We start from the raw sequence: 16,688 nt of genomic DNA on the forward strand, positions 1-16,688 counted from the left end.
AATGTGATGCTAGTTCAAATAAGAAAGCCAAGTTAGGTTTCAATACATCCTTAATTCTGAATTATTTCTGTTAATTTAAGAAAAATCTACTACATAGCAGGGAAAAATATTTCAGTGTTTATCTCTCAGTATCCACATCAAGCCTGATCTGAACCATAGGTAAGTAAATGGTTTAAAAGAAAGGAAAACTGCCAAATTACAAGGCAGTTAAAGGCATAAGTAAAAAAAAAAAAAAAAAAAAAATTATATAATACATGATAGACCAGTTACCTAACAAACTATAGAGCACTTATTAAACTCGAAGACAGAATCTAAGACATTGTAAGGTGCAAATAACCCAGTCAAAGCTACCTGAATAATTTGATTTATCCTTATGTATTTTCTTACTCGAAGTTTTCATTTACTGTATTTTTTTCATTCACTGTTTCATTTGACCAGCAACAGTTCCAGAATTTGTTAGACCTGAAGGCTAAGTGAATATTTATTTAGAAGAAGAAAAAATATCACAAACTCAAATTGCCAAAACCTGTCATGTATACATAAAAATCAGGAAATCCAGAAAAATAGCACATTTTCATTAAGGGCCTGATACAAGATAGAACTCTATTTTCCCTATATGACTACATATTTGATAGCCTTTTCATGAATATGATATTTGTAATATTCCCCAAAGACAAACCAAATCTTTTCTCTAGCAAGGTTGATCAATTTTTAATTTTTTAATTTTTTGGATTTTTTTTCAAACGTTTTACTGAAGTACCTACAGAAAAGTGCACATATCATGTGTTCAGTTAAAAGAATTTTCACAAACTGAATACACCCATTTAACCAGAATCAAGATCAAGAAGAGAATGATCCATAGATTCATCAATTATAACAAATATACCGCTCTGGTGGGGGATATTCATAATGGGAGAGGTTATGCATGTGGGGGTCAGGGGATATATGATAAATCTCTGTATCTTCTTCTTAATTTTGCTGAGTCTAAAACTACTCTCAAAAAAAATGAAGTCTGAAAAAAAAGAGCTATAGAAATAAAAGAAATTTTAAAAAAAGAGAATAATTCCAAGGGTCAACTGTACTGGTAACTGCCTAAAAGGTGAAGAAATAGTTTACATGTTGTAGTGAGAGTGAGTGAAATTTATTACTGGGAGCATAAAAAGCAACAACTCAGTCTAATTGGGGGATCACTGGCATCACCATCCTGACATTTAGGCTTGAATCCTTTGCTGCAAATAAGCCACATTTCACAGAGGTCTTTGGAATCATGGTACTGTCCTGCAGCACAAGGTCAGAAAGACAGGTCATCTACATTTTCTCAAGTCTTAAAGATTTGCCATTTATAATTTACATCCTCAATCCATCTAGATTTTAGGATATAGTTATAGGAAGGGATCTAATTTTGCTTTCCCTCAGATGTATACTGGAATACCTAGGAGATACTGAAGGTTAGGTTCCAGACACTGCAAATATTGCAATAAAGTGAGTCACATGAATTTTTTGGTTTCCCAGGGCATATACAAGCTATTTATGCTGTAGTGTAGTGTACAATAGACTAAAAAAACAATGTACATACCTTAATTTGAAAATAATTTATTGTCCAAAAAATGCCAAAACAATTCCAATAGGAACGTCAAAGACCACTGATCACAGATCACCAAAGCAATATAATAATGAAAAGTTTTGAAATATTGTAAGAATTACCAAAATGTGACAGAGACACAAATGAGCATAGGCTGTTAGATAAATGCTGCCCACAGACTTGCTCAACACAGGGTTGCCACAACCCTTCAATCTGTAAAAAACACACTATCTGCGAAGCACGATAAAGAGAAGCGCAATGAAACAAGGTATGCCTGTAATTGTTTGAAAGCATCCTATTAATTTTAAACTGTAAAAACATAATCTAATCTGTCCCTTTTATTCTATTTTATCTGGTGATGTAACTCATGCTGAATATACTGTTGTCCATCCCACCAACTTTTTTTAGATGTCTCTTATAAAACCTATTGAAAATATTTTAAACTAATGAATGTCTTTTAATAGAATTTAATCCAATTACATTTATTGTAAATAACACATTAAAGCTTTAGTTTACATTTGGTTTTATGCCCTCTGATTTTTATAACTTGTTATGTTTTACATTTTGTTATTTATGTTTATCTCCATGTCATTTTAGTATGAAAATGTCCTATTTTTTAAGGTCTAAAAATGCTTTACAATTCTGTGGAGCCTAGTATATTTAAACATTCCCTAAAAGCATTTTTCAGCTAACATTTCATTAACCACTGAGGTCAAGAGATTTTTCACTGAATTTAGAACTTTATATCCCAGGTTTTACTTTACTCTTACATTATATTCACACACACATACACACACACACAGTTGATCCTTGAACAACACAGGGGTTGGGGTTCAACTCTTTGTGCACTTGAAAATCCACATATAACTTACAGTTGGCCTTTCACATATGTGGTTATGATGCTTTCATATCCACAATTCTCCATCAGCAGATTCAACAACTGCAGATCATGTAGTACTATAATATTTACTATTGAAAAATACCCACATAAGTGGATCTGCATAGTTCAAACTCATGTTGTTCAAAGGTAAACTGTACTTTCAAGAATAACTTTGGATATTCACATCTTGCTAAAGAACCAGATTTGGCTATTATGAATAATGCTATGAACATTCACGTATAAATTTTCGTGTGAACAGGTTTTCATTTCTCTTGGGTATATGCCCAAGGATGAAATTGCTGATCATACAGTAACTCTACATTTAACCTTCTAAGAAACAGACTGTTTTCCAAAGGGTCTGGACCAATTTACATTCACACCAGGAAAGTATGAAGGATCCAATTTTAGCACCTCTTCATCCATCGATATTCACTATCATCTGTCTGTTTTCGTATTGCAACTTGGTGTGAGTGATGACTTCACTGTCATTTTAATTTGCACTGCCCTTATGGCTAATGATGATGAGCATCACTTCATGAGCTTATTGGCCACTGGTATATTGTTTTTGGAGACATGACTATTCAGATAATCTGTCCACTTCAAAATTAGGTTATCTGACTTTACATGGTTGACTTGTAAGAGATCTTTATATATTCCAGATCTAAGTCCCTATAGACATGATTTCCAAACTTTTCCTCACATTTTGTGGGTGTCTTTTCAATTTCTTGATGGTATACTTTGAGAAACTAAAGTTTTAAATTTTGATAAAGCCCAGTTTACTTTTTCTTTTGTTGCTTGTGCTTTTGGTGTCATATCTAAAAAAAAAAAAAAAAAAAAAAATCACTGCCTAATCCAAGGTCATGAAGATTTATCTCTGTTTAAAAATTTTATTGTTTTACCTCTTGGATACATTTGGAGTTAATTTTTATGTGTGTTAATAATAAAGTGAGGGAGAAGGTCCACATTTATTCTTTTGCATGTGGACATAGAGCTGTTCCAGCACCTTTTGAAAAGGCATTCCTTCTCCCCCATTGTTTTGTTTCTCTCATCAAATACCAATTGCCTACATAAACGTGAAGGTTTATTTCTGGATTCTCAATTTTATCCCACTGATATATAGGTATGTCCTTATGCCTGTACTACACTGTCTTGATTACTATAGCTTTCTAGTAAGTTTTGAATTCAGGATGTGTGAGTCCTCAATGTTCAAGACTGTTTTGGCTATTCTGAGTTCTCGGAATATCTATATGAATTTTAGGACCAGATTAACAATTTCTGCAAAGAAGCAAGCTGGGACTTCAATAGGGATTGTGTTGAATCTTTAGATCAACTTAGGGAGCAATTACCTTCATTCTATCAAGTGTTCTGATCCATGAACGTGGGATGTCTTTCCATTTATTTAGACATTTAATTTCTTTCAATAATGTTTACTTTTCAGAGTTAAAGTTTTACACTTCTTTTTGATACTATTGTTAATGAAACTTCAAAAATTTTCACTGCAAGTACATGGAAATACAATAGAATTTTGTATATTTATCTTGTATCCTGCAACTCTACTGATCTTATTCTCATATCAGAATAGTTTTTTGCAGATTCCTTAGGATTTCCTCCATACAAGATCATGTCATTTGTCAATAGTTTTATTTCTTCCTTTCCAATCTATTCTATTTTCTTGCCTAATTGTCCTGACTACAACCTCCTGTACAATGTAGACTAGAAGTGGCAAGAGTGGACATACTTGTCTTGCTCCCTATTTAGGAGGAAAACCTTTCATCATTATGCATGATGTTAACTGCAGATTTTTCACAGGTGCCTTTTATCAGGTTAAAAAAAATTTCCCAACTAACCCTACTTCTTTGATTTTTTTGGTTTTTTTTTACCATGAAGGAACCTTGGATTTTTGTCAGAATATGCCTTTTCAGCATTAACGTGACCATATGGCTTTGTTCTCTATTCTATTGATATGGTACATTCATTAATATATTTTTGGATGTGAAACCAACCTTGCATTCCTGGGATAATCCTACATGGTCATGACGTTGCTGGATTCAACCTGCTAGTATTTTGTTGACAATTTTTGCACCTATATTCTTGTTCTGTCATTTTCTTACAGTGTCTTTGATTTTGTTACCAGGATAATACTGGCCTCACAGAATGATCAGGGCAGTGTGCCTTCCTCTTCTATTTCTCAGAAGAATTTGTGAGAAATTGGTATTTTTACACGTTTGGTAGAATTCAACAATAAAAAACATCTGAGTTTTTCTTTGTGTTCTAATTCAATCTCTTTACTTGCTTTTCAGATTTTCTATTTCTTCCTGAGTCGGTTTTGTTCATTTTGGTCTTGTTAAGAATTTGTCTAGGGCTTCCCTGGTGGCGCAGTGGTTGAGAGTCCGCCTGCCGATGCAGGGGACATGGGTTCGTGCCCTGGTCTGGGAAGATCCCACGTAACACGGAGCGGCTAGGCCCGTGAGCCATGGCCACTGAGCCTGCACGTCTGGAGCCTGTGCTCTGCAACGGGAGAGGCCACAACAGGGAGAGGCCACAACAGTGAGAGGCCCGTGTACCGCAAAAAAAAAAAATTTGTCTAGTTCATCTATAAAACTGATCAGTATATAAGTGAATTGTTCTATAGGAGTCTCTTATTATCTTTTTAACTTCTGCAAGATCAGTAGTAATGCACCCTTTCATTCCAAATTTCAGTAATTTGAGTCTTTTTCATGGTCACTCTAGGTAAAGGTTTGTCAATTTTGTTGATCTTTTTGAAAAACAACTTTTGATTTTATTAATTTTATTTTTTTCTTTCTTGATTTTATTAATCATTTCCTTCATTCTGCTTAGGTTTAGTTTCCTCTTTCTGCATTAAGATTAAAAGTCAGTTTATTGATTTGAAGTCCTCTTTTTAAATATAGGCATTTATCACAACAAATTTCCTAAGAAAAGCTTTAATTGCACCCAAAATGTTTTGTATGTTATGTCTTCATTTCCATTAATGTTAAAGTATTTTCTAACTTCCCTCATTTCTTCTTTGACTCACTCATTATTTAGGAGTGTGTTGTTTAATTTCCACATAGCTGTGAATTTCTCAAATTTCTTCTTCTTATGTTCTAATTTCATTCCACTGTGGTCAGAGAATGTATTCTGTTGTGGTTTCAGTCCTTTAAAATGTGTTGAGGTTTGTTTTATGGCCTAGCATAATGTCTATTTTGGAAATCTTTCTATGTACATTTAAGAAGAATATAATCTGCTTTTGTTTGGTTGAGTGTTCAAAAGATGCTTCTTAGGTCTAGTTGATTTACAGTGTTATTCAAGTCTTTTCTAATTGATCTTTCACCTAGTTTTCCATTATGAAAGTGTTGTATTGAAGTCTCCAACTCTTAATGTTGAAATTTTCTATTTCTCTGTTCAATTCTCATCAATATTTGCTTCATATATTTTGGTGCTAGTTAGTGGCATGCTTGTAATTGTTATAACTTCCTAAGGGACTGCACCTTTTATTACAAAATGTCCCTCTTTACCTCTAATATTTATTTTAAAAGTCTATTTTGTCTGAAATTAGTATAGCCACTCCAGTTTTCTTATAGTTGCTATTCACATGATTTTTTCTATGCTTTTACTTTCAACATAATTGTGTCTTTCAATCTTCGTGTGTCTCCTACAGACAGCATATAGTTGGATGCTATTTTTCCTCTGGTCTGACAATCTGGTATTTGACTGGATTGTTTAATCCATTCACACTTGACATTAATATTGATATAGCTGGATTTCTGGCTACCATTTTACTTTGTTTTATATGTTTCATGTCTTTTGTTCCTCTATTCCATTACTGACATAGGTATTCATTTTTTAATACTTTCTATGTGGCATCACTTTAAAATTTCATTTTTCTGCCTGGTATCATATAGAAATACAATCAGTGCTTTTTTATTGATTGTATCTCCAACTAATTCATTAAATTCACTTATTAAACCAAGTAAGTTCTTTTGAACTTTCTATGTAGTGTCATAATTTTCTTGCTAAGCCTTATTTATTTTTCTTATTGCACTAGTTAGAAGCTCCAGTATGCTATGAATGGGTATGCTGTTAGCAGGTATCCTTCACTCATTACCAATCTTGAAAGGGGTGTGGGGTTTCACTAACACCACTAAGTATGATTCTTGCTATACATTTTACCAATGCTCTATATTAGATTAATAAAATACCCTTCTATTCCCAGATTTTTATCATTAATGCATTTTCAATTTTATCCTTTTCATATATTTAGATGATAATATAATCTCATTTTTTCAATTAACTTCTATCATATTGGTTGATCTCTTAAAATATTAAACCTAGCTTATTTCTGAAAGAAACCTCAGTCAGTCATAATATGCCCATTTTTTTTGCTTCATGTTTCTGTATTCAACTTGCTAACATTTTGTTTAGGACTTTGTATCAATGTTATGAGAAAGATGAGTCATTCTTTTCCTTTATCAGGTTTTGAAATCAGGGTTATTCTGGCTTCATATAAAAAACTGGAAAGTCTTTTTCCATTCTCTGAAGAGTTTTTGTTTGCAAACAGTATTACTCCTTCCTTAAATGTTAGAAATAATTCATCATAATGCCATCTGGGCTTGGAGTTAACTTAGTGATAAAGGTTTTCAATTATGATTGAATTTTTAAAAATAGATACAGGAATCATTATATTTTACTTTTCTGTTAATTTTGTTTTTTTCACACAAAATTTCAAAATTTAACAGAATTTCAAGTTTATAAAGTTCTTCATAATATTCTCTAATTACATTTGTAATATATGCAGGATCTGTAGTGATGTCTCTTTTTATTCTTGATATTACTGACATGTTTTGTTTTGCTTTCTCTTGGTCACTCTTACTAGAAATTTATCCATTTAATCAATACTGTCAAAGCACTGACACTCTGACTTTCCTGACTCTCTATTGTATGCAGTGTTCTATTTCACCATTTCCTGTTAGTTTTATGATTCAATTTTCTTCAGGCTTGATTTTTGTTCCAGCTTGAGATAAAACTCAAATCTTTAACTTTCAGTCCCTTTTTTGTTTTTTTTTTTGCAGTTAAAGCTACAAGATTTCCTCTAAGTCCTGTCTTTGTCAAGTCTCACAAATTCTGATAAGCCCTCTTGATTATTACTTGGTCCAAAATACTTTCTAATTTCCATTGTAATTCCTTCTATGATCTGTGCATTATTTAGAAATACATTTATTTCCAGGCAATTGCAGATTTCCAAGTTGCAGTTTTGTTGTTGAAGGTTAGCTTAATTTAATTCCACTGTAATCAGAGAATATCCTCTGAATAATTTCCATCCTGTATTATCTGTTGAGGCTAGTTTCACAGCCAATTTTTTCAAAAGCTCCACGTGTATTTGAGCAAAACCTATATTCCAACACTGTTGGGTACAGTGTTACTCTATGTCGACGCCAACTAGTTCAAATTTCTTAGCTGTGTTCTTTATAATCTTCCAGCTATTAAAACAGGAGTGTGTTCAGAGTGATCCACTATGATTCCACAACTTGTCTATTCCACTATGATTTGTCTATTTCTTTTAACTGAATCACTGTCTCTCCCCCCTTACAGTATATAGTTTGAAGCCATGGGTACATACTGATTGAGTTTATTTTCTCTATTCCTGGTGGACTGGTTTTTCTCATTACAAAATGTCTCTATCTCTAGTGATGCTTGTTGCTGAGATATTACCTTAATACATTATAAATATCAATACTAAATAAAGCACAATTCCTGTTATATTTTACATTTACACCAAAACAAATCTAAGCTAGGCTGTATAACTTGTTCAAAGAAAACACAGTTCAGAGCCAGTATTTAAACCCAGGATCTTTTTTTTTTTTTTTTTTTACAAATCAGATATTAGGAAGTAACAAGGTTACCTTTAAGGGATATATAGTGGTCAACAAAAGAACAAAACATGACCAACTTGTGCCAGGTGACAATCTTATAATGAGCATGAACTAATCCTTACTACTCTAAGTGTGGTCCATGGACCAGCAGCATTAGCATCTTCTAAGTGCTAGTAGAATTTTGCTTTTAGTTAAAAAATTTTTATCGATGTAGTGGTATAAAATTAAGAAGCATAAAATGCTCACAGTGAAATAAAGTAGTTGCTTGCCAACACTCAATGCCTAGTAACAATCATTTTTAACTAACTTGTTTTTTTTTAATCTCAGTATTTTAAAATACACTCACAGTAGTATTTCTTGAATTACAAATTTTAGCCACTATCAAGGTCCTATACATACAGATGAGGATTTAGCTCTTTTCTATACCCTATACACCTTTTCATCACATTTGTAATTAAATCAATACTTGAGTTGTTACAAGCAAATACATAACCAGAGAATCACAACTGCATTATCTTTTTTATATTTCCTTTTTCCTGAAGCTATCAAATTTTATCTCCGAATTTCCTATAAACCTATCCTTCACTTTTTTTTCAAATTCATCAGAATGGTCATATACCAACATTTTCCCTATTCTCCACTCCCTCAAGGTCACATTTAAAGATCATCTCTTCAGAGAAAGCCTTCCCCCAAGAAAACTACTTCCTTATCTGAATTTCCCATTAGGAATTTATATTTTAGTCATGATATTTGTGGGCAGAGACTTGTCTTACTTTTATATCCTCAGTGAGATGCTTTTCATGTAGAAGTTTTATTAAATGCTGCTTAAATGAATACTCAACTTATAAAAATGAACCTCTGGAAAGCCACCCAGGGTTATTTTTTCCTTAATAAAGAGTACCAGAACAGGCCTCAGCAACTTTTGCCATAGCTTTACCATAAGCTATTTCATATCAGCAGCACTATACACAGCAGAACCTCAAAGGTATACTAATGATACCACATTTCTTAGATACATATAGTGCCTGTATATAATTAATGGTTAAATTTAATAAGATCTGTATACAAACGCCCCTTATATCCCTAGAAATTTAATCAGAAGTTCAAAAATTCACATTATATCCAATTATCTCCCCTACCCAAACAGTTATGTTTACTTCCCTCTAGATATTACCTGACTACAATCTTTCTGTCCTACTTAGATTGGTAAAGATAAAAAAGGGATACAAAGTTACCTGAGTCTATAGTAATGCATTAGCTTTAGAGAACAGAATAAGTATTTAAACGATGTAAGGATATGAGACAAAATAAGATAGAAGAATATGTTTCTTTGTATTTTAATATAATCTCACTCAACTTAATGAGAACTAGTACTCTTGTGCATTTAAAATCAGAGTTTATTTTTATTTTTAACAAGTATCCAATATATTATTTAAAATGTGATATCAAATGAAATACATCTGTACACACCCACTATAAGAGAACTATATGATTTGCACAGGCAAAGATGCAGGGATCATGCAATATTTTCATACCAGAATTCAAGATATTAAGTAGCTAGGAAATACAGCAGAATTGAAGGTTGAGGTGAAGTACAAGCGTCAATAAGATAAACAGCTGAAAATTCAAGATGTACCTAGATACACCAATTCTGAAAAGACGCAAATCATTTCCATTAAGACACTGTTCATGCATTTCTGTTGAGGCAGAAGTCAATCTTAGGATGTAGTCTGTACAAATCTGCAGATAAGACTGAGAGTTAAGTAGATTAATTTGATTACGGTCAGACTCAACATTTCCAAAAATGTATTGAAGGATGAACAAACTAAGAAGACATACTTCACAAGAGCTGAACTCAGTGTAATCAGTCCTTCAGCCAGATGCTTCATTTTTGTATTTTCAATAGCTTTCCTGTGATATAAATTATTTTTATCTTGAATGTTCTTCCCCATTTGTTTTGCAAATAGTTATGTCGCCATTTACTGGCTACAATATATGACAAAATCATAATGAAAAGAGTATTAAATCCCAATCTAGCATAACAGCCCGTTTAAGTGGGTTTCACATAATTCTTCTTTTTAACATTTTATTCCTAATGAATTACTCAGTACGATCATCTTTTTCTCGGTCTTGACCATCTATGAGTCTTCAGAGCAGTAAATACCGGCTCGTCACAAAGCAAGCCACACGTGCTGGCTTACAATGTTGGAAACTTCATCTTCAACACAGTATCACGGAAAGGTGTAAGTCAGTTTTCCAAGCACAGCAAGGTTGTAATCAGAGAGACAAAGCAAAATAATTGCTTCCTCTGTACAGGACACATTCTTGAACTTGCCAAAAATGAAAGTAGGTGGGGGAAGGGAAGCAGGAAATGGTTTTTTTCTTTTTAACTTCCTCAAAAATAAACTGTGTTAAAGAACCACGCCTGCCGGTACACGGCTTTCATCCTTCAATCACAGCATCCCTACACTGGTGAGCTCCACAGGTGTACATTACACGTTTGTGCTCCAGGCGCTTTCCTTTAAAGAGGCATGTGGGCATAAAGGCTCGGAATTTTCTATTTTCCCTGATGTTCTAGTATCGTCTGCATAAAACGTACATCAAGGAAAGCCTCCCCACCGCCTGATGAAGATCACTTAACTGTTCTGGCACCTGGTTTCCTCAGATAAATTATAACTGGAACTCCTGGAAATTTGGCGACGGAATCCCAAAGTTGCGGAGAGGACGACATTTTCTCCGTTAGCTTGTAAAAGTAGTCCGGTAGGGCCCCACGCTTCCACTCACTTACTCGGCGAGTACCAAACCCTGAGGCAACGTCCCTCCGCGGCCCCGACTCGCCCGCGCCGCCGCCCACCATTCCCGCTTCGCCCGCCGCCCGCTCGGACAGCGGGTGGGGAGACACGTCCTTTCGCCCTTCGCCGTTGTCTTGCCGGCCGGGTCGGAGCCCCAACGACTCCGCGGACACCTCTGAATCAACCCCGCCGCAACCGCCCGGCTCGCGCGGCTCTCCGAGGCCTCCGGGGCCGGCCCTCAGAGAGGCGCGCGGCGCGCGAGAAAACTCCGTCCCGGCCAACCGTCGCTCGCCCGGGCTTCTCGCCCGGCCCCAACGTACCTAGAGCGGCGCTGCGCCGGCCGCTTCTCTCCCCACAACCTCCGAAAACCGCTGCCGCCGAGCACAATAACGTTTCCGCGCTGACCAGCTTAAGTAAGTCTCCCTTGCGCCCAGCCCCGATGGACTTCCGGCCAATGGCAGCGCGCACTTGCGGCAGCCCAGCCAGTCAGAGACGACCAGGTGGAGGGGGCGGGGAGAACGCGGCGGGGAAGTGGAAGTCGGCTGAGGGGTGCGGAAAGTTCGCCTTCCTGCGCTTCCTTGACAGGCCGTTATACATACCAACGGGTCACTGGACCAAGCGCCTGAGCTGGGCCTCTCCTCTGAGCGACTGAAATTTTTCCGAAAATCACTATTAAAAAAACTGTATTTACAAAAACAGACGGCCCGTCCGCAAGCACTGGCTAACCCATTTGAATTTTTAAAACACTACAATAAAATATAATTGATCTTGGTTTCAGAGGTTTGTGACAACTCCTTAAATTTTGCGACCCAGGCGAGTGGTCATGGACCCATTGTGTTCTCTCGAGTTTCCTAAATTGACCCAGGGATCTGCCAAGCTAGGCTGCATCAGACTTCATGAGACCTACTCTGCAGCCGAATAACCACACTTTTGGTGATTATCCTGCGTTCATTGAATAGTTAAGTACCCTCACTGTACCCGGTGCAGGAAATATCACCATCAGCTAGTTCGATTAAGGCCTCCTCATCATGGAAGGTGGAGCTGCCTGCTTGTAACTACTGGCTACTAGAAAAATGAGCCAAGGTCGGACAATCTAGAAATAGGTCATTAACAGAAAAACATACTCTAACCCAGTCTGTTCCCAAAATATGGTCCAGGGATCCCTGGAGGTCTACAAGGTCATTCTATTTTCATAACAATAGGAAGATGTTATTGGCCTTTTTCATTCTCATAGTCTCAAGTGTTCAATGGAATTTTCCAGAAGCTTCTAGAAAATTGACATGTCTTTTGCAACAGATTGAATACAGAAACAGATGTGAGAATCCAGCTGTTTTACATCAAACACTAGGGAAAATGTAAAACGTTGCCAATCTTTGCACAATTTTTTTGTTTCGTAAAAATTTTTTCTCCCAGTTTTACTGAGATATCATTGGCATACAGCACTGTATACGTTTAAGGTATACAGCATAATGATTCAACTTACATACATCATGAAATGATTATCACAATAAGTTTAGTGAACATTCATCATATATAAATATGAAGTTAAAGAAGCAGAACAAAAATTTTGTGTGTAATGAGAAATCTTAGGATTTAGTCTCTTAACGTTCACATATAACATACAGCAGTGTTAACTGTGTTTAACATGTTGTTATGTTACATTCCTAGTACTTATTAATCTTATAACTGGAAGTTTGTACCTTTTGACCGGCTTCATCTGATTTCCACTGCTTCCCTCCGTGCCCAGCACCACCCCCCCACCTCTCGTAACCACAAATCTGATCTCTTGAGAAAATAACAATTTTGAATATAATTGAAGGGTATGTATAGGGTTGCTGAGAGAGAAGGATGGTGTGGGAGAGAGTGTGAGGCAAGTAAATTGGAGCCAGATAAGGAATTTAGACTTAATTCAGTCAATAGTGAGTAAGTAGCCTTTAGAAATATCATGCCTATTTAGGGTGATTGGGTATCTTGTGTGTCATTTTAATAACAATCAATATTTACCAGTCATTATGTCAATTAAGTTCATTACATGCATTTTTCCCATTTATTTCTGCATTTGAAATTGGACAATCTGTATTCAAAATTGTGCTGGGTCACTTATTAGCCATGTAGTCTTGGACAAGTTAGGTCACCTCTCAGAGCCACAATGATCTTGTCTCTAAAATGGGAATAATAACAACAAAGGATTTATTGAGTTCTTAATTGTCCCGGACACTGCACTAAGCACTTATCCATGTTATTTAAATTAATTCTCATAACTCAGTATATGAAGTACTATGAAATCTCTCAATTTGCTATTTGATTTTTATATTATTTATTATTATTGACGTGTAGTTGATTTACAGTATTAAATGTTACAGGTGTACAACATAGTGATTTACAATCTTTAAAGGTTATACTCCATTTAAAGTTCTTATAAAATATTGTCTAGGGGGCTTCCATGTTGGCGCAGTGGTTGAGAGTCTGCCTGCCGATGCAGGGGACACGGGTTCGTGCCCCGGTCTGGGAAGATCCCACATGCCGCGGAGCGGCTAGGCCTGTGAGCCATGGCCGCTGAGCCTGTGCATCCGGAGCCTGTGCTCCGCAACGGGAGAGGCCACAACAGTAAGAGGCCCGTGTACCGCAAAAAAAAGAAAAAAAATTGTCTATATTTGATTTAAAAAAATACGTGGGATAGTAGGGAGACACCTCCTTGAATATTTCCAGACTTATAGTAGACACTTGGTACATTGTAGGTATTATTATTAAAATTGATAAAGCTGAATAACATGGATGATCTCGAGCAAATCTCTTAGCCTCTTGTGTTGGAATTTTTTGTTTGATAGTTTCTTCCAGTGAGAATTGTGGTAGGCAGGATTTTGACTCCCATGATCTTTGTCCCTTGGTATTCCTCTCATGGTTATGTTACATCTTTGGCAAAAGGGATTTTGCAAATATAATTAAGCTTACTAATCAACTCACCTTAAGATGGAGGGATTAGCCTGGGTTTTTCAGGTGAACCCAATATAATCACATGAAACCCCAAAGGCAAAATAGCAGATCAGAGAGATGCAGCAGAAAGGAAATTCATAAAGATTTCATACATAGAAGGACCCAAACCACGGGTGCTGGATTGAAGATGGAAGGAACCACATGAAAACCACACTACAGAAATGAATTCCACCCACAACCTGGAGCAAGCCTGGAAGCAGATTCTTCCCCAGAGTGTTGGCTGGCTGACACCTTGATTCCAGTCTTATGAGACCCTAAACAGTGCTCCCAGCTGAGTCCACTAGGCTTCTGACTTAAAGATCTGTGAGATAATAAGTGGGTATTATTTTAAGCCACTAAGTTTGTGGTAACTTTATGGCAACAATAGAAAACTAATAATAGCATTCATTCTCATACCCTTCTCAGCTCTCCCCAAGGCATACTGGAATCCTGGGAACTACATTTCCCAGATGCCCTTACCACCAGTGTTCTGGATTCATTTACATTTTGTCAAGTGGGATGTACTTCCTGAGATCTGGAAAGTGGCAGAAAGACATAAATTATTGCTCGGTGATTTTTTGCTTGGGCTTTGGCTTGCTTCCCTGCCAGTTTCTGCCTCAGTAGACAGTCAACAGTGCTTTTCTGAACTTTTCTGGCTTTTGGGTGTCAGTAGCAGCAACTTCTCTATTCTCTGGACCAACCATAGAAGCAGTGGCACAAATGAAAATTAATGTGATATTAGCTCCTTCAGCCCTTCCAAAGGCTTTTAAGCACCTAAGTCTCTGTCCTAAATACCGTTATGCTTGAAATACCTGGAACAGTTTCTATTTTCATGATTGAACCCTACTTACAGACTTCTCCATGCCTCAGTTCCCTCATCTATAAAGTGAAATTACCAATAATGCATGACACAGAGTAAAAAGTAGCCTCTTAGAATTGTTGTGTGGATTAAATTACATGGATAAATTCATTTTAAGTGCTGAATATTGAACACACAGTACGTGCTCAATAAATGGTTTTCACTATTTTATCTAAAGGGTTATTCATATAATTAACAAAATTGACACTACCAAATGCCAATTTATTGTACCTTTTTCCAAACCTATCATTGACATTCCTATCTTGAAAACACATACACATTGTCACTACTTTACCTATTGAGGAGTTTTAGCAGCCACAAAGTACCTTATAACATAAGAATTCAGGATTATATACAGTTCTCAGCACTGTCAACTGTGAAAAACAACTCTGGGGTTAGACAGTTTATTTTATACCAATCTTTACTGGATCTTTTTCAAAAGCCATAGGAGAAGTCTGGAAGCCTGCAATGGCAGAGAGAAAAAAAACTTTTGTGGTAACTTTCCAGGGGAGTAACCCCTGCCTAGCTAACCATTCTTATTTCTATCCCCTTGATCTCCAGCCTTTCCAGAGGATATATTATTAATGAGATAATAATACCATATTAAATCAAGACTTGGGAATTTGCATTTGTTGCATAGTTGCTCCAACTATTTGGAAAAGTCTTTTTCCTCTCCTTCACCTGGCTAATGTCTATTCACATGTTAAGTCAGGGGGTTCCATCTTTATCTACAGCATAATGCTTATTATACTGTGTTTTGTCTCTTTTTTCATTTGTCTTTTCCCACTGCTTATGAGCACCTTGAGATCAGTGACCAACCTTTTATCTATTATATTAAATAAGATGTGCCTGACCCATAGTATGTACTTAATAAAAATTTAAAACTACTATTACTAATAAAATCATCATTGCCACCCTCTCATTATCATTATATATTCCTATTTCCATTATCTGGTACATAATAAGTGCTCATTAAAAGTCCATAAAATGAAAGCAAATGAATGAATTCATTCAGAAGGAATTTTTCAACATATCATTTATGGTATCATTTCTGTTAGCATAAATCAAAATAGAACAACTAAATTTTATTTAAGGGAAAATGGCAGATTAAAACATTATTGCTGATTATAAATACAACATTAAGTTATAGGATAAAACTATTATTATCTTGAATAATTTTTTGTTGGTGGGATTGTTGTGATGGTTAAATTTTATGTGTCAATTTGGCAAGGCTATGGTACCCAGTTGTTTGGTCAAACACTATAAAAGATGTTCCTGTGAAGGTATTTTGTAGATATGATTAACAGCTACACATAAGTTGACTTTAAGTAAAGTCAATGTGTAAAGATGAAATTTGTGATAACAACAGACGGGGGAGGGAAAGAGCTGTAAAAGAGCAGGGTGTCTGTATACCATTGAAGTTAAAGTGGTATTAATACAAAATAGATTGTTATAAGTGTAAGAGTCTAATTGTAATCCCCCAAGGTAACCACTAAGAAAATAACTTTTAAATTTTTCACAGAAAAGGAAATAAGAAGGGAATAAAAATGGTACACCATTTAAAAAAAAATAAAGACAGAAGAAGGGAGTAATGGAAAAATTGAGGCACAACCAGAAAAAAAAAAAAAAAGACAGAGAAAACAAATACCAAAATAGTAGAGTAAGGAGTTACTTATCAATAACTACTTTCAGTGTAAATGGATTAAACTCTCTAATTAAAAACAGAGGGTAA

General features: G+C 35.7%; 1 protein-coding gene across 2 annotated transcripts in view; it reads right to left on the bottom strand.

The window, feature by feature from the left end:
- The window catches only part of ATF7IP2 (activating transcription factor 7 interacting protein 2), a 55,434-nt gene extending 43,904 nt beyond the window's left edge, over nt 1-11,530 (bottom strand). For both annotated transcript variants that reach the window (XM_082645647.1, XM_082645648.1), the window contains exon 1: nt 11,445-11,530. The gene's annotated coding sequence lies outside the window, so the exon portion shown is untranslated. The remainder of the gene's footprint in view (nt 1-11,444) is intronic.
- Nucleotides 11,531-16,688: the final 5,158 nt, after the last annotated feature.

The sequence above is a fragment of the Mesoplodon mirus genome (genome assembly GCF_964341445.2).
Source record: "Mesoplodon mirus genome assembly, chromosome: 15".
NCBI classification, from domain to species: Eukaryota; Metazoa; Chordata; class Mammalia; order Artiodactyla; family Ziphiidae; genus Mesoplodon; species Mesoplodon mirus.